Source organism: Crocuta crocuta, unplaced genomic scaffold (assembly GCF_008692635.1).
Source record: "Crocuta crocuta isolate KB4526 unplaced genomic scaffold, BGI_CrCroc_1.0 scaffold36, whole genome shotgun sequence".
NCBI lineage: Eukaryota > Metazoa > Chordata > Mammalia > Carnivora > Hyaenidae > Crocuta > Crocuta crocuta.
In genome coordinates, this window is record NW_027532203.1 from 22,180,194 (window position 1) to 22,206,698 (window position 26,505).

Below are 26,505 nucleotides of genomic sequence, written 5' to 3' on the forward strand. Positions count from 1 at the left end.
TCGGTTCTTATCTCCAAGATAAACAAACATTTGGAGCACCTGGGTGGCTCAGTCAATTAAGCCTCCAACTTCAGCTCAGGTCACAATCTCGCCATTCATGAGTCTGAGCCCTGCACTGGGCTCTGTGCTGACAGCTCAGAGCCTGGAACCTGCTTGGGATTCTAGGTCTCCCTCTCTCTCTGCCCCTCCCCTGCTCAAGCTCTTTCTCTCAAAAATAAATAAACATTTAAAAAATAAAATAAACATTAAAAAAAATTTTTTTAAAGAAAAAATTTCTACAGTTGCAATTGGTAGAGTCCCCTGGAGGTCTTCTATACGTACCAATCTACCTTTGGTTTCAGAAATTAAATAATATACTGACACTTAAAATACATAGAGAATTCAAGACAATTTCCAAGGTCTTCAAATTGGAACAAGATTTTACCTTACAAAGTGTAATTTAAATACAGCATTATTCATGTAACAAAACCTCTCATTTCTAAACAAATTCATAGCATAAAGTAAAACTAGATAGCAAAGCCTTACACAGTACTGTGTTTACCATCTTCCTTTCCATTATATATGTTTTGATGGTATGCCTACAAGGATGCCAAACACTTCCACCAATTATTACGTCTCAAAGAACTAAAAATTTTCACCATCAATATTCTTTATCTTCTTCAACTAAGGGACTCTCATCACAACTACATGGTCATACTATTTCAGATTGAAAACAGTAACTTCATACAAAAAGTTTGAGGATCATTGTAACATAAAAATACCAGCTTAGCTTTCAAATTCCTTTTCACCTGAGTAACAATAGAACTCCCCTATGACCCAGCAATAGCACTGCTAGGAATTTACCCAAGGGATACAGAAATGCTGATGCATAGGAGCACATGTACCCCAATGTTCATAGCAGCACTCTCAACAATAGCCAAAACATGGAAAGAGCCTAAGTGTCCATCAACGGACGAATGGATCATGAAGATGTGGTTTATCTACACCATGGAATACTCCATGGCAATGAGAAACAATGAAATCTGGCCACGTGTAGCAACATGGATGGACCTTGAGGGTGTTATGCTTAGCGAATAAGTCAGGTAGAGAAGGACAAATACCACATGTTTGCACGTATAGGAGGCTTACGAGGAACTTAACTGAGGACCATGGGGGAGAAGAAGGGAGGAAATGGGGGAAAGGGAGAGAGGCAAACCATGAGAGACTCTTGAATGCTGAGAAACAAACTGAGGACTGATGGATGTCGGGGGGAGAGGGGAGATGGGCATGGAGGAGAGCACTCGTGGGGATGAGCACTGGGTGTTATATGGAAACCAATTTGACAATAAACTATTTGTAAAAAAAAAAAAAAAAAAAAATTCCTTTTCACCTGAGGTTATCTCTAAATGAAAAAGGAAAAGGCAACATAACTGCTTAGCACAATTCCTCACAAAGCAGGGACTAAGCATTTTGTTGGCTCTACTTGAATATTAAACAAATATGATACCATTGTGGAAAGAGACTAAGAATTAGTTACAAGGGAATCAAAGGACACTAGGCAATGTGACCTAGAGGAAAAAGTACTAGAGTAGGAGTCAGAGGACCTGGCATTATAATCCTAGCACTCCATTTTCCAACACTTGTTATTTTATTATCTTTTTTTTTTGACAGAGAGAAAGAGAGCATGTATGCATGAGTGGGGGGAGGGGAAGTGTAGGGGAGAGAGAAAGAGGGAGAGTGAGAGAGAATCTTAAGCAGGTTCCACACTCAGCGAAGAGCCCAACACGGGGCTTGATCCCACAACACTGAGCCGAAATCAAGAGTTGGACCCTTAACCTACTAAGCCACCCAACTGAGCCTCCTGGGTGACCCTCCAACTCTTGTCATTTTTTAATTGAAGTATACTTGACAAACAATGTTACATTAGTTTCAAGTGTACAACATAGTAATTCAATAATTCTACACATTATGCTATGCTCACCACAAATGTAGCTATCAATCTTTCATGTTTGAACCCACATCTACAAAATGAAAGTATTAACTTCTATTCTTACTCCCAAAATTCAAAGATAATGGATACAAACTATGACAGGTTATATTATTTCCTGTAGTCTATAAAGAATTGTATTCTTGCTCACTTTGCAGCACGTTCCAAACCAGTTTTTAAAATTAATGAAAATATAGGGGAACTTGGGTGGGTCAGTCGGTTAAGCGTCCAGCTTCAGCGCAGCTCAAGATCTCGTGGTTCATGGGTTCGAGCTCTGTGCTGACAGCCAACTGACAGCTGGCAGCTGCTGACAACCAGCTCAGAGCCTGGAGCCTGTTTCAGATTCTGTGCCTCCCTCTCTCTCTGACCCTCCCCTGCTCACACTGTGTCTCTCTCTCTCCTAGTAATAAATAAAACATTTTTTAAAAATTTAAATAAAATTAATGAAAATAAAAAAATTAATGAAAATATAAAGGGTCCTATTACATGCTTTGCCTTTATGAATAAAGTAAAGGTAAAAACCAGTAACTAGAGTTTATATTCCTAGACATACACAGCAAGAAGAAAGAGAAAATTAACATTTATTCACACACCAAATTTTTGGCACTTTTTATAACCTAACTATGCTATAAAGTAGATACTTCTAACCCCAATTTGCAGATGATTATCAAACAGTATAATAAAGTGGCAGAACAGGGGTCTGCCAGGTTATATGATCCTGAAGTCTATGCTTCTTCCACCAGGTTTTGCTGCCCCCTCTATGACATACTCTTAGGAAGACATTTAAGTTCAACTAATTTGTGTAACTTATTAAATACTAGTTTCATAGTATTGATATAGTGGTTAATTTTCCATTAGTTTCCTTTGAGGAAAGAATTAACAATAGCAAACTAAGTTTAGATATGGGAGAATGAGATGGGGGCTCCTTCTTTCCCTTAGTAAATTGTCAGACAAATCATAAATTTTCTGAGGTCATTTTCATTAGTTCCAGAATTCATGTCTGCTAATACATATTACTTCCCATATGGCATATTCTGGGTTTCTCCATGTGAATAGTAAAGATGACCATTCTCAATCTAATAAATAACTAACAAATAATGTCAATGGTCAAGATGGTAGTATCATAAACTTGTAAAGCACTTTGAGGACAAGTTTAAATTATCCTAGATAAATTCACTTTGTGCATCATTATTTGTAATATAGAAAATTTAGACATAGAAAAATATAAATATCCATCTTAAACTATTAAGTAAACTATGGTACATGTACACTACGGAATACTATGTACCCTGACAGGGAAAATTTACTGTTCCTATTGAATGCAAAAGTGATTGCAAAAAAGATACCACTTACACTATGACTGCTTACAAGCTTGTCTCCTGCATCCGACTCTGAAATTCCAAGAAATTCTAGATATTTCTGCTTGAACTAGTTTTATAATTTCTAACAAATTAGAAAATTGCCATTTAAAATGTCCACTAGCCATCTGTACTATTTATCTATTACTATGTAACAAAGTACTCAGTTTAAGGCACTGAGTGCCTTAAAACAATATTCAGTGGTTTTTCTTTTTTTGTTTTGTTTTGTATTTGTTTTTATTTCTGATTCTTGGAGAAGTCAAGATGCCAATGTTCTTGTGGGACACTTTTCCCCCTACTGGCCTAACAATCTCTCAAGAGTCTACTGCCATTTTGGTGGCTGGAGCTAGAATGTTCAAGATAGCTTGTTTCACTCACACATTTTTAATACATTTGTGAGAAAAGGTAGGCTCAACTGGGAAACCAGGATGGCTGGGCCTCTCTCTTTCTGCATCTACTCTCAGTGCTTTTTCCTCTCTAGGTAGTCTTTCAGTATAGTCAGTCCAACAGAATACCCAAACTTCTCACATATGGCTCACTGTCCCAAAAGTGCAAAAACAGAAGCTTATCAAACTGTCTTAAGGGTTAGGCCTGGAAGAGGCAGAGCATCACTTCAGCTGGACTGTATAGTTACCATAAGACACAGGCTAGTGCAGATCCCAATGTTGAACAGAAGGCTAGGAATATCAGGAGGCATCAGTGAGGGTCTTCTTTGGAGATGAGCTAGCAAAGCACTTACTTCCTGGAAAGCCCAAGCATACAATACAGTTGATTGCTGCAAAATCTTAGCTAGATTTCAAGCAATAGGGAAAGTCTAGAATTAGTTATTACAATTCCTAAATGATTAGTCCTGCTTTCCTCTCCAAAATGATCTTCTACAACTCTCCAACTGACACAATATACTCTAGTCACCCTTTTCATTCTTCAAACCATAAGGCATTTTACTTTGAAGACTCAACACAGATGAAATGATTAAACACCGGATGAAAAATTTTTACTACAAATTTTATAAAACTTTATAAAATTATACAGCACTATGCACAATATAAGCAACTATCATAATTAGACCATAATCTATGTTATTTCATTTCTAATGGAGTGCTGATAACAATGGAGACAGACTTCGGTGATTTTCACCAGTCCAAAGCTGCTATTTGTCTCCAGTCTAGTAACTTTCACAGTAACTAAAAAAAGAAAAATGAACTTTAACAGGGTGCCTAGGTGGCTCAGTCAGTTAAATGTCCAAGTCTTGACTTTGGCTCAGATCATGATCTCCCAGTTCCTGAGTTCGAGCTCCACATCAAGCTCCACATCAAGCCCCACATCGGGCCCCACATCAGGCTACGCACTGACAGCACAGAGCCTACTTAGGATTCTCTCTCTCTCTCAAAATACATAAACGTTAAAAAAAATGAACTTTTAAGAACTTACATTTCATTTTGGGTCTGAAATGCCAGTGACCTAGATCTTTCAAACAAGCAAATCTGCATTCTGTTAAACAGCAGGATAAAACCAGTACAATCTGTTTCAAATTGCTTGTGAAGAAATAACTCTCACTAGGGTGCCCATCCTAGGAAGCAGATAGGTTAACAAATCAATGAAAGTGTCATTCTCATTTTTAAGGAACACAGGTTTCCACTGAGAAACTCAGAACGCAGAGAAGCCCACTGTCATAGAAGTAATAGCATAATTACTAGCTAACTTCTCCAAAAATTACAAGCAACGGATTTTAAAGTCTCTTTAAATAAGACCAAATAACAACATGCCCAAGAAACTGCTTGGAGGACTAACCAACCATGTATTATCAGATTTAATAGGAAAACAGAAACAAGGTCTCAAATTAGTAGGTGTTCAATACAAGTACTAAGAACAGAACTAAAAGTAGGCCAATGTGCTGCCCTGTATATAAACTAAGAAGAGCTGAGAAAACAAATGTCAAACCTGATAGTTATCCCTGGGAATACAGACTTCCATGATCACCACAACTCACGGTTCATCTCTCCTTATCTGTCTTACTAGATATATTTCTATCTGCTCTATTAGACTATAAGCTAATAGTCCTGAGTGCTAGAACTATGATGGCTGACAGAACCTAGCACTTATTCAATGCATGTATCTGTTGAAAGTCTTTTAATGTAAAAGGGTGATAGATGGAAAACAAATGTTTGTATACTTCAGAATTCTGCTTAAGACCTGTGGGGAGTGGATGGGAAACATGGTATCGGGGGAAGGGTAACACTCAAAAGGAAACTTTTGCATCAAAGACGTCTTCAAGAATTCTTTCTTAGTCATTGGCTCTGGACCCCACGAGCCCAACCAACACACCAAACTTCATCAGAGGGGCACCTGGGCAGCTCAGTTGGTTAAGCTTCTGACCCGTGGTTTCACTCAGGTAATGATCTTACGGTTCTTGGATTCAGGTCCCACGTGAGGATCTATGCGGACAGTGTGGAGCCTGTTTGGGATTCTCTCTCACCCTCTCTCTCTCTCTCTCTGCCCCTCCTGTGCACACTCTCTCTCAAAATAAATAAATAACATAAAAAAATATTTTTTAAATCATGTTGTAGAGGGGTACTCAGGTGGTTCAGCTGATTGAAAATCTGACTCTTAATGTTGGCTCAGGTTGTGATCTCACAGTTCATTGAATTCAAGCCCCACACTGGGCTCTGTGCTAACAGTATGAAGCCTGCTTGGAATTCTCTCTCTCCCTCTCTCTCTACCCCTTCCCTGCTCAGGCTCTCTACCTCAAAATAAATATATAAACCTAAAAAAAATCATGTGGTAGAAGTATCTTAAATGACCTGGAACAATTCTGAAACATCATTAATTGCAAAAACAGGACTCAAACACACAGACAATATGATCCCAATTTAAGAGTAATGACAGAAGTATTTCTATAATACATATATTTATTTGATTACTGAAAACATATCAACTAAAATATTAATGATGGCTGGGCCACCTGGGTGGCTCAGTTGGTTAGGTGTCCAACTTTGGTTCAGGTCATGATCTCATGGTTTGTAGGTTCAAACCCCGAGTTCGGCTTTGGAACCTGCTCAGAGCCTGGAACATGCTTCAGATCCTGTGTCTCCCTCTATCTGTCCCCCACCTCCACTTGTGCACTGTCTCTCTCTCAAAACTAAATAAACATTAAAAATAATGTTTTTAATCTTATACTTCAAAAAATGTTATTTAAAAACTAAAGATGTTTTAAAAACAATTAATTGTGAGGAGATCTCAAGATTATCATTAATCAAGATGATGCTATGTAAAGTTTTTTCACCTCATAATAAAAACTCAAGGGGCGCCTGGGTGGCTTAGTCGGTTAAGCGTCCGACTTTCGCTTAGGTCATGATCTCGTGGTTTGTGGGTTTGAGCCCCGCATCGGGCTCTGTGCTGACTGCCAGCTCAGAGCCTAGAGCCTGTTTCAGAGTCTGTGACTCCCTCTCTTCTGAACCTCCCCTGCTCACGCTGTCTCTCTCTCTCTCTCTCCTAGAAATAAATAAAGCATTAAAATTTTTTAAAAATAAAATAAAATAAAATAATAAAAACTCAAAAAAAGACCTATCAGATTGGTTCCCTGGATGCCTCAGTTAAGTGTCCAAGTGTCCAAGTGTCCAACTTCATCTCAGTTCATGATCTCATAGCTCATGAGTTCAAGCCCCTGTTGAGCTCTATGCTAACAACTCAGATCCTGGAGCCTGCTTTGGATTCTGTGTCTCCCTCTCTCTCTGCCCTTCCCCTGCTCGTGCTCTGTATCTCTCTCTGTGTGTCTCTCTGAGTGTCTCTCTCTCTCTCTCAAAAAAATAAACATTTAAAAATAATGTTTTTTAGGGGCGCCCGGGTGGCTTAGTCGGTTGGGCGTCCGACTTTCGCTCAGGTCATGATCTCACGGTTTGTGGGTTCGAGCCCCGCGTCGGGCTCTGTGCTGACTGCCAGCTCAGAGCCTGGAGCCTGTTTCAGAGTCTGTCACTCCCTCTCTCTCTGACCCTCCCCTGCTCATGCTGTCTCTCTCTCCTCGAAATAAATAAATAAAACATTTTAAAAAAAAAAAAAAATAATAATGTTTTTTAAAGACCTATAAAATTAATTTAATTTCATCACCTAAAATGGAAACCAGGTGTTAACATAATTATTCTCTCTCAAATTTTCTTCCAAAAGCCTTTCAACTAAGTCCAACTAAAGAACTGTGGAAATTAAAAACTACTTTTCAATATGTAGTTTACTAAAAACTCCTATATAGAGAAATTTATAGGTTTTTATGTATCAAACCTTATACATGTCAAGAAACTTTACGAGGAGACTTACAAATAAATGGATTTCACACACACACACACACACACACACACACACACACACACAAACAAAAAAAAAAAAACAAAAAAACAGTAGCTATACAATAGATGATGCCTGGACCAGATACACATATGCTCTCTAGGGGATCTAAGAGGGAAAAATGGCAAAGTTGTGTTTTCTTCCCTGCCCTGGAATTTTAAACAAATTAAGAAAACCTACTCTGTGCTGTCACTACAGAGAAAATTTTCAGATCCACAGAACCTATGTGAAAAGTTCAAAATTTCTCTTTTGAAACAGTTATGAAAATATTGACCAATAAAAGTGCTTGCTACTATCATAAACAAGACTATTTTTCTCCAGCATGATTATATAAATGGTGTTTAATTCAACTCTCTCGTATCTTCTTCCTCTAAATTCCCTCAAAGTAAAGGCCAAAATATAACTCTTTCAACTCTAACAATTCCCTCAACCTAGATTGTAACTGAGCTAAATTAATAAATATTCATTGAACAGAATACCATTATAGGTCAGCTAATAAATTCACATGATGCACTATGGTTCATAAATTTCTATTGTTAAAATGTATAATTCTTCCATAAACATAAGACGATGAGTCCTATCTGTATCAAATCAAATACAAACCATACAGTAATTTATAATTCAAGATCAAATATAGTTGTATACATGAATTCATCTGAACTACTGAGATTAAAAAGGGAGCTGTGTATGTGTGTTAGAGATTCTGCACACACACTTATGTATTTTTTCTAAGGAAGCAAAGGAGTTTCTTCTATCTTCCTGATTAACAAAGTCTTAGCTACAAATCTTCAATTTTACTTTGAAACTTTACATCTAAGTCTAATTTAGGAAGAGCGGCTTCTGCATCATAAACGTTTCATTCAGTTAAACTCGTCAAAGATTAATCTACTCTTAAAAGCATGTTACTTCCTATTTTTCTGGCAAAAACTATGGCTGTAAAGACAGACAATAGATTTACAGAACATCAATCAATATTCTTTTAGGACTCAATCTTACACTGACAAAAACTAATTTAGTCTACTTGCTACCACTGCTTTCAAGACAAATCTAAAAGCTTTGACAGTCTTAGACAACAGTAAGCAAACCAAAGTGACTGATAAAGAAGATTCTACCATGTATCAATAGGAATAAATTTCTAAAAGATTCCCAAATCTTTCTTTTATGACAAAAAAGAGTAGCAACACAGGATCAAATCAAATAAGCTATGTTTATAAAAGTTACACATATTATTTATATAAAAACCTGTAGCTAAGGGGTATATTTGATGTCAATGGTGCCACTGAATACATATCATAGCCTTGAATAATTTCAGCAGCTGTCATCATAATTCTGTTGTTTATTACTGTCATTTACAAAAGATCTGAGGAAGGAAATAAGCCAAAATGAGATGCTTCTGCCTAACTGAAATTTTATAGCAGGATTCTGTTTTATCATTTTTAAAGTAACAAATTTTTCCATTAACACTTCTGATCACTGTTTTCCTTCCTCCAAAATGTAGACATTTAAAAACAGGAGTTTCTTGTTTTTGCTGGTTTCTTGTCAGTAAAGTACATTATTATAAACAAAATACATAAATGGGGTTCTCATTTTTTTTTTTGAGAGCATGACATTGCTTCTACTGTACTCATTATTCTGTGGTCAAGTTTCAATTGTTTTTCATTGTGATGATGATAACAATCACAAAAATAATGGTATTTTTATGACTCCTATAATAACAGAGAGAATGGAGTCCAACTGACCACTTTTTATTAATAAAAAAGATCCACAAATGCAGAAATAGCTGGTTATGCAATAAGCCACTGTGGGAGCTATAAATCAGGGGTTTTGACTGCCAGTCTCCCTACCTAGTTATATGTATCTCATTACTATTTAAATCTTCCATCAGTTTGATGGTTCTATTAATTTTAAAAGCCTAAATAAAAGGTAATGCCTTCATTTTTCAAAACATCTCCATGGATAATTCTGTTTCTCATGTTGCTAAAATCTAACCAGAAAATATCATTAGGCAAGTGCACATTTAAATCATCAGTTTGATAACCTGTCTTCGAATCTGTAACAAGAAATGATGTCCAGCCTATCACAAAACTCATTTCTTAAATCATATTTCTAAAAACCAAAACATTTGCCAATCTTAGTGCTCAATATAGTTCTTCTGTTCTCTAGATTCCTCCAACATCAACAGCAGATAAGCAAATAACATTGGGTTTGAGTTCCAATTTCAATAATGTGAAGACTAAGAAAAACTGATAATCCTCCCACAACAAACAGCTAAAACATGAAGTGACAGTAAAATAGGTATAACAACTTCGAAAGGTAAGCTTCATAAGAGATGAGTTTCCAATCTACAATTACAATCCAATGAAAGCTAAACTCAATAGTCATAGCAAACAAGTGGAATATACCCATATAAAATTCAGATAATACAAGAGTGAAAATAAAACAACTATTCAAAACTATTCATGTTTTAAAAAAACAATAACATAAAAACATGAAACATAAATCAAGAAATCAAAACACACAAAAAAAGAACAAGACATTATTTATTACTATAGGTATATGTCTGCCTTAATGTTGGGTAGAGTAATTCTTCCCCCTTTATTCCCCTTTTTCAAATTCAAGTGGTTTTATAATCTGGATCCACTAAGATCAATATGACCATGATTAGTAAAATTAGAGCAGTAAAGTCAAAGAAAGGAAAAGTTACAAGCAATTCTTACTTATACATATAGATGCAAGATTTCAGCATAAAATTACCAAACCAAATCAAGCAATTTAAAAACCCATATCATGATGAAACAGGATTTATTCTAAGAATGCAAGAACCGTTTAACCATTACATTACTGAGTATATCAACGGTTACCAAAATCAGGAGACAAACTCACAGGACTCAGAGGCAGCTGTAATCACAGCTAAGATTTATTATAGCAACACAGTAAGAATATACAGCCAGATGGTTCAGTAAGGGAAAAAGACAAGTCAGAGTCCGGAAAAATCCATACACAGGCTTCCTATACTTTCCTCTCCTTCCCCAAAAAGAAACATACTTTTTCTTTCTTTCTCTAGCAAGAAAAATGCAGCCTAAGAAAGCTCACTTGAGACTGAGAGTAGAAATTTTTATAGAGGGCTGGTCACACAGGCACTCTCTGCTATCACCTACCAAAGTTCTGGACTCCTAGGAACAAAGCAGGTGTTCACCATCAATCACAATGTACAGACAGCCTAGGCACAATCATACATCTATACCAGTTAGGTAATGTTTCAGAAGCCAAGTTCTCAAACATCAGCCCAGGGCCAATTTTGCAGGCAGGATCTCATAAAGATAGTAGCCTCAGGCCTTCTACACTAACTGCTCTGAAAAAAACATTTGGTAAAAGGATCTCAAAGATTTTTTGGTAAGTTTCAACACTCATGCATCATACAAAGCTTTGGTAATATAAAAGAGGACCTTATTAACCTGGTTAAAAATATATATATATACAAGGAAGTAGTTACCAACATCTTATCAAATGGTTAAATATAAGAAGCATTTTCACTAAAGTCAGGAAGGAACACAAGGATGCCTCTACTACTGTTTCTGTTAGACACTATACTGGAGCTTCATGTACCAGCCGTACAGGAAAAACATAAATGAAAAAAATTAAAAATGTTTACAGATGATTATCACATAGAAAAGTCAAAAGAACTATCAGACAAACTATTAGAAACAATTGAGTTAAGAACTGTCACTGAACTTAAGATTAATAAACAGAAATCAATGTTATTCCAATTTCCTTTTTACCAATCTAAAAATACACTCCTTAGAAGATATATAAAATGGCAACAAAAACTACCTGAAATTTAGAAATACACGGAACAGAAAATGTATGGGTGTTAATCTCTGAAATCCAACAATTTCACTCCTAGATTTCTATACTAAGGAAATCACTTGTGGGCATAAGTGACATTCACTTTAACCCTATTAATACAAAATGCTGAAATTGTTGGGAGAACAAATAAACTGATTTATTCACTCATTCCATTCATCAGTGGAATACTACACAGCAATTTAAATGAAATAATTCAAGCTACATATATTGACATGGATAAATTTCAAAAACAGCATTAAGTTTTAAAAGGCAAAAAAAAAAATTGAGGGAAGTTTTAATAAGTGTCTGTGATTTTTTAAGTCTTTTTTAAAAACAATGGGAGGGAGGGTGCCTGGGTCGCTCAGTCAGTTAAGCATCTGACTTCGGCCCAGGTCATGATCTCATGGTTCGTGAGTTTGAGCTCTGCGCCAGGCTCTGTGCTGACCACTCGGAGCCTGGAGCCTGCTTCAGATTCTGTGTCTCCCTCTCTCTCTCTGCTCCTCCCCTACTCAGGCTCTGTTTCTCTCTCCTTCAAAAATAAATAAACATTAAAAAATTTTTTAAAAAATGTGAAACAAGGCAAAATGTTATATGCTCAATCTTGACAATGAATACGTGGGTGTCTATTACAGTATTCTGTGTTTTTTGTTTTATGATAAAAATTAAAACCTTAACTGTACAAATATATAATTTTAAAACCCAGGTATTTAACTTGCCAGGACTGGGAAAATGAAATTAATCTACAGTCTGTGAGTGCCTTCTACTACTTCTTATCACTCTTGGGGTTCAATCACCAATTAACTTACTTGGTTAACTCCCTTAGGCTAAAGAACATTTTGATGAAGAAGATAAAACAACTAATTCAATTAGGCTGTCTCACATAGACCTGCTTCTTCATGTCCTTTTAGTGCCTTCAAAACAAAACAAAATTTATATTTAAAATATAAATATTGCAATCCTTAGGGATTTTTTTCTTTCAAATACCAAAACAGTTCCTGTCATAAAATTTTCTTATGCCTAGCCCAAATCACCTCTTGAGAATCACTGTTTTTCTGGGGCTGTCTTCCTTTTTAGATTCTGAAATCAACAGACTATCTTGTCTTTCTGCATTCTAGTTCAAACTGTTTTCTTACAGTCCAAGACTAACCCTACACTTGATCCATTATTCCATTCCTTGGCTATAACTGCAATCCCAAGGTATAATGGGACATCCTCAGTTTTTTCCAAACTTCTTATTATTCCCCTTTCACCAACTGGTTCCTTCATATTGATTATAACTCAGTGCTAGAGTAGCCACATCCCTTTTCCTTAATCTAAAAAATTACCCTGTGATCAAGCAATAATTTGACAAAAAGCCTGGGCTGCACAAATGAGACTTCATTACCACTAGTAACTTTCTAGCTGTATCATTTTTTATGATCATACAAAGAAATTATCAGCACCTTCCTCTCCACAACTCTGAAATGTTTCCACAATTTTATTAGCATGTTTACTTCCTTTTTCTTTAGCAAAGGATTCTCACATGCTTCTGCTCCTTGAAGTTCCTACCATATTGTTTCTTTGAACAACACTTATCCTCTTCACTGTCATGTGAAGCCTTAGCTGTTTGATGTCTATGGGTGAAAGAAATCTTGAGTGACTGTTACTTATTACTTCTAACTTATGCATTGGTAACAACTGAAGTCACAGTATTGTTTGTAAATCTATTCATTTATAGCACACATTAGCAATAGGTACTGACCACAGGCAAATTAGTTTACTAAGTTCTTGGGCACCACCTTTTTTTATGCCATACCTGATCAGATATATACACTGTTTCTCACTCCCTCTATCTTTTCTATTTTCAATTTTAATCTTCCTGATAAGAAAAACATTCTCCATACAAACAAATCCCTCACAAGCTTTACATCTTTAGAAAATAAGATAATTTTATTTGGAAAGACATTCACATGAAGAATTTAAAGACCTAATTTTAGGTCCTGATTCAACTTATTAACATGACACCTTAAATAAATCACTTAACTTCTCTAAACTTCCATCTTTTCATGAGTTTAAAAACAATGTACATTACATTGTCTAACATGTACAGTGTTTAATCGTTACACTCATTAGAATCAAATAAAAGGACATAAGATAAAGTAATAACAACAGTTAATATTTATTAGTGCTCAGTAATGCTGGCAATATGCTAAATCTTTCATTTTTTATCTCATTTAGATTTAGTCTTCACAATAAACGAGTAAAGTAGATGTAACTAATATTCCTATTATACAGATAAGGATTTCATGGCTTAGAAAAAGTTAAGTAGCTACTCTAAGATCACAACTATACGAAAGACAACTGAAATCTGAATGAAAAACGGTCTCCAAAGCCATGATTTTTACCACTTTTCCATTTCAGTTTTCATGAAAGCTGATTATCATTATTAGTTATTGTTACTCATAATGGCACTAATAATGACAGCATCATCAACCCAGTAATAACCTTTTTTTTTGTCTCCAACATACAGCAGTGTGCCTTCAGTACAGCATGTGATGGTGATGGAGATAAAGAGAGATAATGTTATAATAACTGTATGGTGACAGATGGTAACTACATTTACGATGGAGAGCATTTCATAAAGTATATAAATGCCAAATCACCATGTTGTACACCTGAAACCAATATAATATTGCATGTCAACTAAATTTTTTTTACAGTTATAGATGTTTCCAAATTTTATTTTGCCAAGATAGTCAGTTTTTAAATGCTACTGTGAAATGAGGGTCATTTTAATACTCAAAAGCACAGAAAGAACACAATCTTAATGTAATCCCTTACATTAAATAAATTTAGGTTTATAAAAACACTTAAAAAAGAGGACTTTTACACATACTTGAAATAAAAATCTCAGTGAGCTCCTCTAATTAATGCCTCTAGACTAGTACCCGTGCAATGTAATGCAGTCAATGTAAAATATTTTCTTTCAAGGGCAAATGTTTCAGCAGGTTAAAGAGTCCTATAAAAAAATTTAAATGGCCTCAATCCTACTTCACAAAATTATGTCACCAGAAAATTTGTTACCTTCATCTCAATTTTAAAAGATTATTTTGTAACCATAATTTGTCAACGTTTATTCAAAATAGGCAGTGTAGACAGCATATTCAAGTAATGCTGCAACTAAAAAGATAATGTTGAGAGAGAAAGTCCATTTAAGGTTTCCCCAAACTGGTATGTCTTTCAGAACATTCTAGTTCCTTCAGGCTTAGTTCCCTTATGGCTCACTAAGAAATCAAAATCTCCTAAAGACTAATTTAATTTCCAAGGTACCTTAAAAAACAGGGTGCTGGGTAGAAGACACAAGTTATATGGTTTCCAGAAAGATAATAATATGGTCACCAGCCCATTACAAATTAGTAAATTAGCACTCTACACCAGTGCTATCCAACAGACCATTTGGCAATGATGGAAATATTCCATAACAGCACTGTTCAATAGCTATTGGACACATGTGGCAATTGAGCACTTGAAATGTGATTATGGTAAAAGAGCAACTGAATTTTTAATCTTATTTAATTTTAATTAACTTAAATTGCTACCTGTGAATTATGGCTATTATTTTAAACAGTATAGCTCTAGATTATAACTCTTTAAATTGATTGGCATGAGCCTATTCTCAAGATACTAAGTGCTTCTGAATGAACTAAAAACATCCAGATCCTATTGCTACAGACCTTAAGTCTGGACCCTGGAACCAGAATAACCTCATGCAGACAACGTTAGGGTCAGCCTAAACCATCACCTTATGTAACTCAACTTCATGTCTCAATGCTCACCTATACACTCAACTTTCCCCAACCTATCTGTGTCACACAGATCACAAAGCATTTTTCATCTAGTTGGTTACTTTCTCTTTGCCTCCTCTTAATCAAATTGACAGAAACTAAAGCACATTCCAAAGGCATCAAGCAGAGCTGCTAAAATGAAAAGGAGACAGTGGAGAAGCATGCTTTTGCACTAACCTTTCATGTCTAAAGACATGGATTCAAATATAAATCAAACACTGAAGCTTGGTAGTCACATCCAAAACCCCAGGTGGATATGCATCCTAGTCATAAAACTCTTATAATATGACAAGCTGAAAAACGGAGCAGATGGGAACAATGGGCAAATTTGTTCAGGTAAGGCCCACAATCATTAAAAGGTTGGGTCATAGACAATGAAAGCAGAATTATTTCTGGCCTTTGATTATTTTCACAAATCAATTCAAACAGAAGGATACTATACTTGTAAATATTAAATAGCAAAATCTAGAGCTGGGATAGAAAAGATAATTAGGAAGAACTGGACTGGAGGGGAGTATATTTTAATGCATTCATTTCTCCCTATTCCTTATTAAGTCTAAGAAATTTAACTTATAAAAAATAAGAACTAAACTGAAGGCAGTTCCAATTTGTTTCCTTTTCTCAGAATCGTTTCCTCAAAGGAAAACTAAGCATGTTCACAAAATGATGTAAAATCATTAGAGAGGTTAATTCCCCTAAAATCCCTCTGAAAAGGTTTGACTTTAAAAAATATTCAACCTAAAAATCAGATTTTTAAACTTCAGTTATTCATACTGCAGTTATAATTCAACCTTCATAGCTAAGCAAGCAATAAGTGAGAATAAAAATATTTAGTCCAGCTTGAGTTTGAGGTTCTTTGCTTAATAATTATCGAACACCATCTTTTCACAAGCCATTTACGTAGTTCATCTTCATTTCACAGTCCTCTTGTCCCATTATCCCCAGGCAGCCCAGACTGAAGCATTTCTATAACTGAATAAACTTCCTTACACTGCATTTTGAAAATTGTCTCTGTGCTATTTATTTTGACTCATGGGTACAATGCATGGTAACTACGCTTTGCTATTATTAAGATTTATGCGCACCTATCTACTCTCAGTCCAAATGCCTTCTCAACAATTAGAAACAATCATGGTAAACTCACTGGCTGGAAAATCAAAGTACAAGAAATAAACCATTCAGTTCTAACCATTTAAATCTCTTCTAGTGGAATACTTATTTTCTTAAAATGGTAGCATGAGAAATTTGAGTATTGTATCTAAAATCTGTTCTTTTTGTATAAAAACGGAAAAATAATCACACACATTCTTTCCCAGTTCTTAAAAAGGTACTGTACCAAAGACTTCAAAATCTTTTGAGGAAAAGACTGCCAATCTAACTGAACAAACTTTTTAATGTGGAACCAGAAAAATGAGAGGGGGAGGAGAATGAGGGGGAAAGAGAGCTACTGTGGCACAGTTTTAAGAACAAAAGATATATGGAAGCTTAATTTTAAGTTCAGATATAACAAATACCAACATATACTTTCACTTGTATGAGACAAGAGACATAGACGCAGGAAGCCAGCCTGAAAAAGTTATACCTAAAGAAGCAGGCACTAATCAAACAACAAAAATAAAATCTAAGAGCACAGCCATATCATTCATATTAGGCAAGTCTGAATAATACTTTAGACACAGAGATGACAGAAGGAATGACATGAACACAGCACATTCACAACTACAAAGAGATGATCACATGTTTATTGTCTTCTAAAGTGAGAACTGTAAAATCCAGGTAGATAAATAATCTTGATCATTTACTATTTCAGTAGTTTTAGAATAACAGAGTATGAAGAGCTCCTGCATAGGACCTACATAGAAATCATCCATTCTAAACTTTTGATTTTATGGGCTCAAACTCTTTTCTGTGAGTCAGTGGGATGGCCAACTTTCTGACTCATACCACAGTGCTCTTCCCACTGGAAAGTGCTTCCAAGAAGTGCCCAAGCTTCCAATTTCATCAAACCTAAGATATCATTTTTTAAAACACGTTCTTCCTCCATAGCAGCAAGCTTTGGAAAGGTTTTGAAACCACAAACAGCATGACCAACTTTATACAGAAAAGAATGAAACACATTAGCCCAAAGTACCAAGAAACAAAAAGAGCTTCTTTCAAAGAGGCAATAGTTCCTTCAACAATGCTACAAACACAATGTATTTTCCATGTAAGAAAAGTAATTACTGGTTTTAATGGTTTCTCTTGTGTCTCTGGGAAACATGAGGTAACACTAAAAAAGCAAGAAGTCACAGCATACATAGCAAGTTCTGAAGCCTCCACTCCACTCAGAAGTAAAAAGTACAATTGTGTTAGGAGCAAAGAACTTTGAAAAGAGTTCATTTCCAATTAGCCTCAGAAAGGCTGTAAGACGGTTATTCTCATTAATTCTATTCACATTTTAAAGACTTAGAAATTAACAGCACGGGGTGTTATATGGAAACCAACTTGACAATAAACCATTAAAAATTTTTTTAAAAAAAATTAATAAAATAAAGAACAGCAAAAAAAAAAAGAAATTAATGGATAAAGATTTATTTGAAAACTGTTAAACACTCTGGGAAATACAGACAACATATAAATTTAGTATCTCTTAAAAAAGTAGGACCCAACTTGCCATACTCTTCAATATAAAGAATTTAGACAGTTAATGATTACTACCAATTACCAAACATGTTAAAGCTTCTTCGCAACATCTCATTTTGCTCTGCCTATGCTTAGTAATCATTTCCAATGCTGCAACTGTACACTAATAATCAAAAGAATATATATGAACTCATAAAACTCTTTAAGGGGTTATTATTTCAGTCATAAAAAAAAAAGTTGATTATCACGTCACATCTTTTTATCCTGCCATAAAATTCAAAAAATAAAAATGAGAAATACTTAACATCGTGCTACCTTACAAATCCAGAGAAGTACAGTTCAAACAAATTCCTATGCTGCATATACGGCTGTTTGCAAAATGGCAGAGTCACCTGTTATAAAAATTATTTCTGAATCTTCCAAAAAAAAATAATTGGAGAAAAAAATTAGGAACATATGGATAGAAGCACAAATAATTCATTTAAAAGAGAAACAAAGTGAATGAAATGTGCAACCATAGAGCTTTGTATTTCTTGATTCTCCGTATTATCCCTCAAATTGGAATTTCATCCGTAATATGAATCATATTGCTGTTCGCAAAGAACAAGCAAAAAAATTAAGAGCTTTCCTTCTTCCACACATGCTACCTTTCTCTGCATCTGAGATTTAACCTTCTGTGACCCATATGCTATAACTGAGCTGATTCTGATAAAATGTCTATAACTATGAAAGGTTTATAAAAGTCACAAAGTGCAGCATAAAGTTCATCACCAAGATCAACTCTTAAAATGAAGGTAGACATATGAAAAGCTTGAAAATTTTCCTGAATCCCATGTAAGAATATAAAAAAAACCTCAGAATGAGTGGCTGAATTAAAAATTAAATTCTAATTATGGGAAGAGGGAAGTTGACAACAGTAATTTGGTTAAAAAGCTTATGAGAAAACCATGACATCACTTTCCCATAAAAGAGCAATACAAAAAGACACAGAATGAACTTAACAAAAATTTTGTTGAGCAAAGCCAACCCAAAACAAGTTCTTATTCTTTGCAATTAAGATTTCTTCCATATGTAGGATGAAACAACAAGCTATAAAATGCTTGGCATCAAAATTTTCTCCAGATATTAAGGAGTCATCCATACAAATAAGACTGCAAAGGAAATTTACATGTAAGAATTAAAAGAGAGTCTCTTGGCAAACATGGCGGAGAAGTAGGGGGATCCATACTTCCTGTGCCTCTCAAACAAAGAGCCAAAGGACTCTGAACCCCAAGAGTCTGGGAGGAAAAGAGATGGAGTCTACTAAGGAGAAAATGGGAAAACCGGAGGGCCCCATAGGTGGGTGACTGCAAACTGGCGAAGATAAAAACGAGGCTCCAAGGGGAGCGATCCCCTTCTGTAGAGAGACAAAGGGAAGAGAAAGAGCAGCGGGGGAAGTGCAGGACTGTACCTGTACAAGAGAAAAAAACCTCGGTTTGGGACAGAGAGGGATCCCATCTCTAATTGCAGGGCTTTCTCCGGACTGGGGCCAGCTGCCCTGTCCACAAACCTGCGGAGGAGGGGAGCCAGCACGGGTTAGGTGGTAGATCAGGGGTTCAGTCTATAGCAGGAGAAACAGGTCCCCTCCCTGAAGTGCTGTGGCACAGCCGGGGGACCACGTCACCAAGTGGGAGTTTAAATCCCAGCTAAGCGGGGGACATTAGAGACAGTGGGGCGAGACAGTCCACCTCATCTGGGCCCGAGGCACAGGAGGACAGATCCAAAAGAGTGATTTGGGACACCTGGTCTGTGAAGAAGGGACTAGGGGGTCACCATTTTTCTCCCCACAACTATCAGGGCAGGGCCTGAGGGACCTATCCCTCAGGCCCACAGTGGGGGCAGGAACTGCCTATACCAAACCACACCCACCAGGTAGCTGCCTATCTACTAGAGGTGGTTAGACACTGTGGAATCAGATGGCCCCCTCCTCCGGACCAGCACTGCGGCATTGCCTGGATTAATATTAGGACAATTCTTGTTATTTGGTTATATTCTCCCTTTTCTCCTTCTCTTCCCTCCTCTACGCTGGTTACTCAGATTATTAGTTTGCTTAAACAGACATATTTAATCCATTCTCTTAATGCAGGTTCTATACCTTCTTCTTTACTTTCCTTTCTCTCTCTCCGGAATAATCAGGCCATATAGTTTCTCTGGGTAACTTTATCTTCATTTCTTTTTCCTCGCCTTCTTCCTCTCTCTCTAGATTAAGCCTTTAGTCTCTCTGCCTGGTCAATATTCATTTTTTTCTTTTTCCCCACCCCTGTCATTTCTCTCTCTGTATATGCTCTTCCATCAGCACCACCTCCATCCTATTTTCTACTCGTAGCTGGTGTTTCTGGTTTTTCCTTTTAGATTTTTTGGTTTTTGTTTTTGTTTATTTGCTTGTTTGTTTTCTTTGTGTGTTTGCATGTTTTTGTTTCCTGTTTGTTCGTCTGTTTGTTTTCCTCTCCAAAGCTACTTCAAGGAATAAATCAAAGCACACCTGGTGGAGGATCCAAAACACCACTATGAGTAGGGAAATAAAATAATCAAAGTCACAACAGAGAGCAATTAACCCTCTCCAAAAAACATCTCCTAATGACCAGGCCCTAGACAGTGTATAATGCCCCTAATATATACAGCGCTCGCAGGTGCAGAGCACATAACAAGACTTTAAAACTTACAAGGGAGAGAAAACTAGCCAAAATGATGAAACAGAAGAATTATCCTCAAAAGAAACTCCAGGAAAAACTAAAGAATTGAACAAAACATATATAAGCAAAATAACTGAACAAGAATTTAGAATAATAGTCAGAACACTAATCACTAGACTTGAAAAAGGCATAGAAGGCAGCAGAGACTCCACTGCTACGGAGATCAAGGATCTTAAAAACAGTTATAATGAATTAAAAAATGATCTAAATGAGGTGCAAAATAAAATGGAGGTGGCCATAGTGTGGATTGAAGAGGCAGAAGTGAGAATAGGCAAATTAGAAATTAAAGTTATGGAAAAAGAAGCAGAGAAAAAGATAAAATGATCCAGGGTCATGAAAGATTAGAGAACTGAATGATGCAATCAAATGGAACAATGTGATAAGAATTCCAGAAGAAGAGACAGAAAGGGGTTGAAGGAGTACTTGAACAAAAATCAGAGCTGAGACTTCCCCAATGTGGGGAAGGAAACAGACACTGAAATACAAAAGGCACAAGGAACTCCCCTCTGACGTAACTTGAATCGATCTTCTGCAGGACATAACACAATGAAACTGGCAAAATACAAAGATAAAGAGAGAATTCTGAGAACAGCTAGGAATAAACAGGTCTTAACATACAAAGGTAGACACATAAGGGTAAGTAGCAGACCCATCTACAAAAACTTGGCAGGCCAGAAATGAATGGCAGGAAATCTTCACTGTGATGAACAGGAAAAATATGCAGCCAAGAATCCTTTATCCAGCAAGCCTGCCATTAAGAACAGAAGAAGAGATAAAGGGATGGAAACTAATTTGACAATAAACTATTTGGAAAAAAAAAAAAAAAAAAAGAAGAGATAAAGGTTTTCCCAAACAAACAAAAACTGAAGGAATTCATGACCACTAAACCAGCCCTACCAGAGATTCTAAGGAGGACTCTGAAAGCGAAATGTTGCAAGGAACACAAAGTACCAGATACATCACTACATGCATGAAAACTACAGATAACACAATGACTCTAAACTCATATTTTTCAATAAAAACACTGAATGTAAATGGATTAAATGCTCCAATCAAAAGACATAGGGTAGCAGAATGAATTAAAAAAAAAACAAAAACAAAACAATACCCATCTATTTGCTGTCTTCATGAGGCTCATTTTAGACCAGAGGACACGTTCAGATTGAAAGTGAGAGGGTGGAGAATTATCTATAATGCTACCGGAAGTCGAAAGAAAACTGGAGTAGCCATACTTATATCAGACTTATACACTTAAATCAGACAAACTAGACTTTAATAGCTGTAACAAGAGATGAAGAAGGGCATTATACAATAATTACAGGGTCTATCCATCAGGAAGAGCTAACAATTATAAATGTCTATGTACCAAATTCAGAGCTTCCAAATATATAAAACAATCACAAACATAAGCAACTTATTGATAGGAATGTGCTAATTGCAGGGGACTTTAATACTCCACTTACAGCAATGGATGGATCATCTAGAGAATCAGTAAAGAAACAATGGCCCTGAATGATACATTGGACAAGAGGAAATTGACAGATATATTTAGAACTCTATATCCCAAAACACTTTCTTCTCAAGTGCACATGGGTCATTCTCCAAGACAGAGCACATACTGGGTCACAAAGCAGCCCTCAATAAATATAAAAGAAGTGAGATCATACCATTTACACTTTCAGAATACAATGCTATGAAACTGGAAATCAGCCACAGGAAAAAGTCTGCAAAACCTCCAAATGCATGGAGGTTAAGGAATATCCTACTAAAGAACAAATGAGTCAACCAGACAATTAGAGAAGAAATTTAAAAATATATGGAAACAAATGAAAATGAAAACCAAACCCTTTAGGATGCAGCAAAGGCAGTCCTAAGAGGAAAATACATCACAATCCAGGCCTACCTCAAGAAACAAGAAAAATTCCAAATATAAAATCTAACAGCGCACCCAAAGGAACTAGAAGCAAAAGAGCAAAGACACCCCAAACCCAGCAGGAGAAATAATAAAGATCAGGGTAGAAATAAACTATATAGACTCCAAAAAAAAAACCAAAACCAAAAACAAACAAAAAAAAAAACAGTTGAACAGATCTATGAAACCAAGAGTTGGTTTTTTGAAAAAATAAACAAAATTGATAAACCTCTAGCCAGGTTTCCAGGCTTCTCAAAAAGAAAAGAGAAAGCACCCAAATAGATAAAATCACAAATGAAAAGGGATTTATTACAACCAATCCCTCAGAAATACAAGCAATTATCAGGGAATATATGAAAAATTATGCACCAACAACTGGACAACCTGGAAGAAATGGAAAAATTCCTAAACAGTCACACACTACCAAAACTGAAATGGGAAGACATAGAAAAATTGAACAGACCCATAACTAGTGAAGAAACTGAAATCAGTTATCAAAAATCTCCCAACAATAAGAGTCCTGGACCAGATGGCTTCCCTGGGGAATTCTACCGTATCTTTGAAGCAGAGTTAATACTTCTCAAGCTGTTCCAAAAATAGATATGGAAGGAAAACTTCCGGACTCATTCTATGAAGTCAGCATCACTTTGATTCCCAAACCAGACAGAGACCCAACAATAAAAGAGAACTACAGGCCAATATCCCTGATGAACATGGATGCAAAAATTCTCAACAAGATACTAGAAAATCAAATTCAATAGCATATAAAAAGAATTATTCACCATGATCAAGTGGGATACATTCCTAGATTGCAGGGCTGGTTCAATATTTGCAAATCAATCAATGTGATACATTACATTAACAAAAGAAAAGAACCATATGATCCTGTCAATTAATGCAGAAAAAGCATCTGACAAAATACAGCATTCTTTCTTAATAAAAACCTTCAAGAAACTTGGAATAGAAGGAACATACTCAAACATCATAAAAGCCATTTCTGAAAAGCCCACAGCTTATTTCATCCTCAATGGGGAAAAACTGAAAGCTTTCCCCTTGAGATAAGGAGTATGACAGGGATGTCCACTCTCATCACTCTTGTTTAACATAGTGCTGGAAGTCCTAGCATCAGCAATCAGACAACGAAAGGAAATAAAAGGCATCCGAATTGGCAAAGAAGAAATCAAACTTTCACTTTTCCCTGATGATATGATACTCTACATGGAAAACCTGACAGACTCCCCCAAATGCCTGCTTGAACTGATCCATGAATTCAGCAAAGTCACATTGTACAAAATCAACGTACAGAAACTGGTTGCATTTTTATACACCAATAATGAAGCAAAAGAAAGAGAAATAAAGAAACTGATCCCATTCAAAATTGCACAAAAAATCATAAGATACCTAGGAATAAACCTAACCAAAGATGTAAAAAATCTGTATGCTGAAAACTTTAGAAAGCTTATGAAGGAAACTGAAGACACAAAGAAATGGAAAGACATTCCTGCTCATGGATTGGAAGAATAAATATTGTTAAGAATATTTACTACCCAAAGCAATCTACACAGTCAATGCATTCCCAATCAAAATTGCACCAGTATTCTTCTCAAAGCTGGAACAAACAATCCTAAAATTTGTATGGAGCCACAAAAGACCCTGAATAGCCAAAGTAATTTTGAAGAAGAAAACCAAAACAGGAGGCACAATCCCAGACTTTAGCCTCTACTACAAAGCTGTAATCATGAAGACAGTATGGTATTGGCACAAAAACAGACACATAGACCAGTGGAATAGAATAGGGAACCCAGAATTGGACCCACAAGTGTATGGCAAACTAATCTTTGAAAAAACAGGAAAGAGTATCCAGTGGAAAAAGACAGTGTTCTTCAACAAATGGTGCTGGGAGAACTGGACAGCAACATGCAGAAAAATGAAACTAGACCACTTTCTTGTATCATACATAAAAATAAACTCAAAATGGATGAAGGAGCTGAACAGGAAACAGGAAACCATCAAAACCGTTGATGAGAACGCAGGAAACAACCTCCTTGACTTCATCTGCAGCCAGCAAGTTCTTACTTGATGCATCTCCAAAGGCAAGGGAATTAAAAGCAAAAAGGAGCTGCTGGGACCTCATCAAGATAAAAAGCTTCTATACTGCAAAGAAAACAGTCAACAAAACTGACAGAATGGGAAAAGATAGTTGCAAATGACATATCGGATAAAGGGCTCGTATCCAAAATCTATAAGGAACTCACCAAACTCCACACTTGAAAAACAAATAATCCAGTGAAGAAATGGGCAGAGACATGAATAGACACTTTTCCAAAGAAGACATCCAGATGCCCAACAGACACATGAAACTATGCTCATCATCACTCATCGTCAGGGAAATACAAATCAAAACCACACTGAGAGAAGGACACTTGTTGGGATGAGCACTGCGTGTTATATGAAAATCAACTTGACAATAAACTATGAAAGAAAAAAAATAAACAGAAACTGAAAAAATAGTAATTAAGTGACCTTCTCCTCAAATAAACGAAAAAATAAATGAATAAATAAAACCACACTGAGATACCACCTCACACAGGTCAGAGTGGCTAAAATGAACAAATCAGAGACTACAGATGCTGGGGAGGATGTGGAGAAACAAAAACCCTCTTGCACTGTTGGTGGGAATGCAAATTGGTGCAGCCACTCTGGAAAACAGCGTTGAGGTACCTCAAAAAATTAACAATACAACTACCCTATGACCCAGCAATAGCACCGTTATGAATTTCCCCAAGGGATACAGGAGTGCTGATGCATAGGGGCACATGTACCCCAATGTTTATAGCAGCACTTGCAACAACAGCCAAATCATGGAAAGAGCCTAAATGTCCATTAACCGACTAATGGATCAAGAAGATGTGGTTTATCTATACAATGGAATACTACTTGGCAATGAGAAACAATGAAATCTGGCCATTTGCAGCAACTTGGATGCAACTGGAGGGTATTATGCTAAGTGAAATAAGTCAGTCAGAGAAAGATGGGTATCATATATTCTCACTCATATATGGATCTTGAGAAACTTAACAGAAGACCATGGGGGAAGGGAAGGGGAAAAGAAAAAAAAGTTACAGAGAGGGAGGTGGCAAACCATAAGGGACCCTTAAATACTGAGAACAAACTGAGGGTTGATAGGGGGTGGTGAAGAGAGGAAAGTGGGTGATGGGCATTGAGGAGGGCTTGGGATGAGTACTGGGTGAAAACCAATTTCATATTTAATTCTATTAAAAAAAGGGAGAGTCTCTTAATAAAAGAATTATAAAAGGATCTTTAAATGGTATCTAGCATAGTGCTGTGTGAAGAAATATTCATCAAATAAGTTATACTGTTGTGATTTAAACACAGAATTGAGCCTAGTTTTTTCCTAAATGATAACATTACATTAAAACAATTTTTTAAAAAAAGGTAATTAATTCATTCTGCTTACAAAAAATGAGATGGGGAAGATGCGTGAGCAATTTAAATTAGCTAGTAATACAAGGAATTTTTACCTCCAAGCAACGTAAGAATCTGAAGCATGTAACACCTGCATCTTTAAGACTATATCACCAAAAAAAAAAAGTGGTTATCTTGAAAATATCACTGAAAGCTCCACAGTTTCACATCTGACAGAATTACAAACACAAAGGGCTATGTATTATACAATTCTATTTTTTGATATGTCCAGAATAGGAAAATCCACAGAGATAAAAATAGATTAGTAGTTGCCAGGAACAAAAGAGCAGAGGGACCAGGGATTGACCACTAAGAGGTACAGTGCATGGTGACATATTTGATTTAAATGTTCTGAAATGAAATAGTGGTGTGAACTTTTAGTGAATTTACTAAAAACCACTGAACTGTACACTTTCTAAGGGTG

General features: G+C 36.1%; 1 protein-coding gene across 2 annotated transcripts in view; it reads right to left on the bottom strand.

Moving 5' to 3' along the window:
- Positions 1-26,505, bottom strand: part of PIK3C3 (phosphatidylinositol 3-kinase catalytic subunit type 3) — a 146,337-nt gene that overhangs the window by 103,608 nt on the left and 16,224 nt on the right. The gene's annotated exons all lie outside the window — the stretch shown is intronic.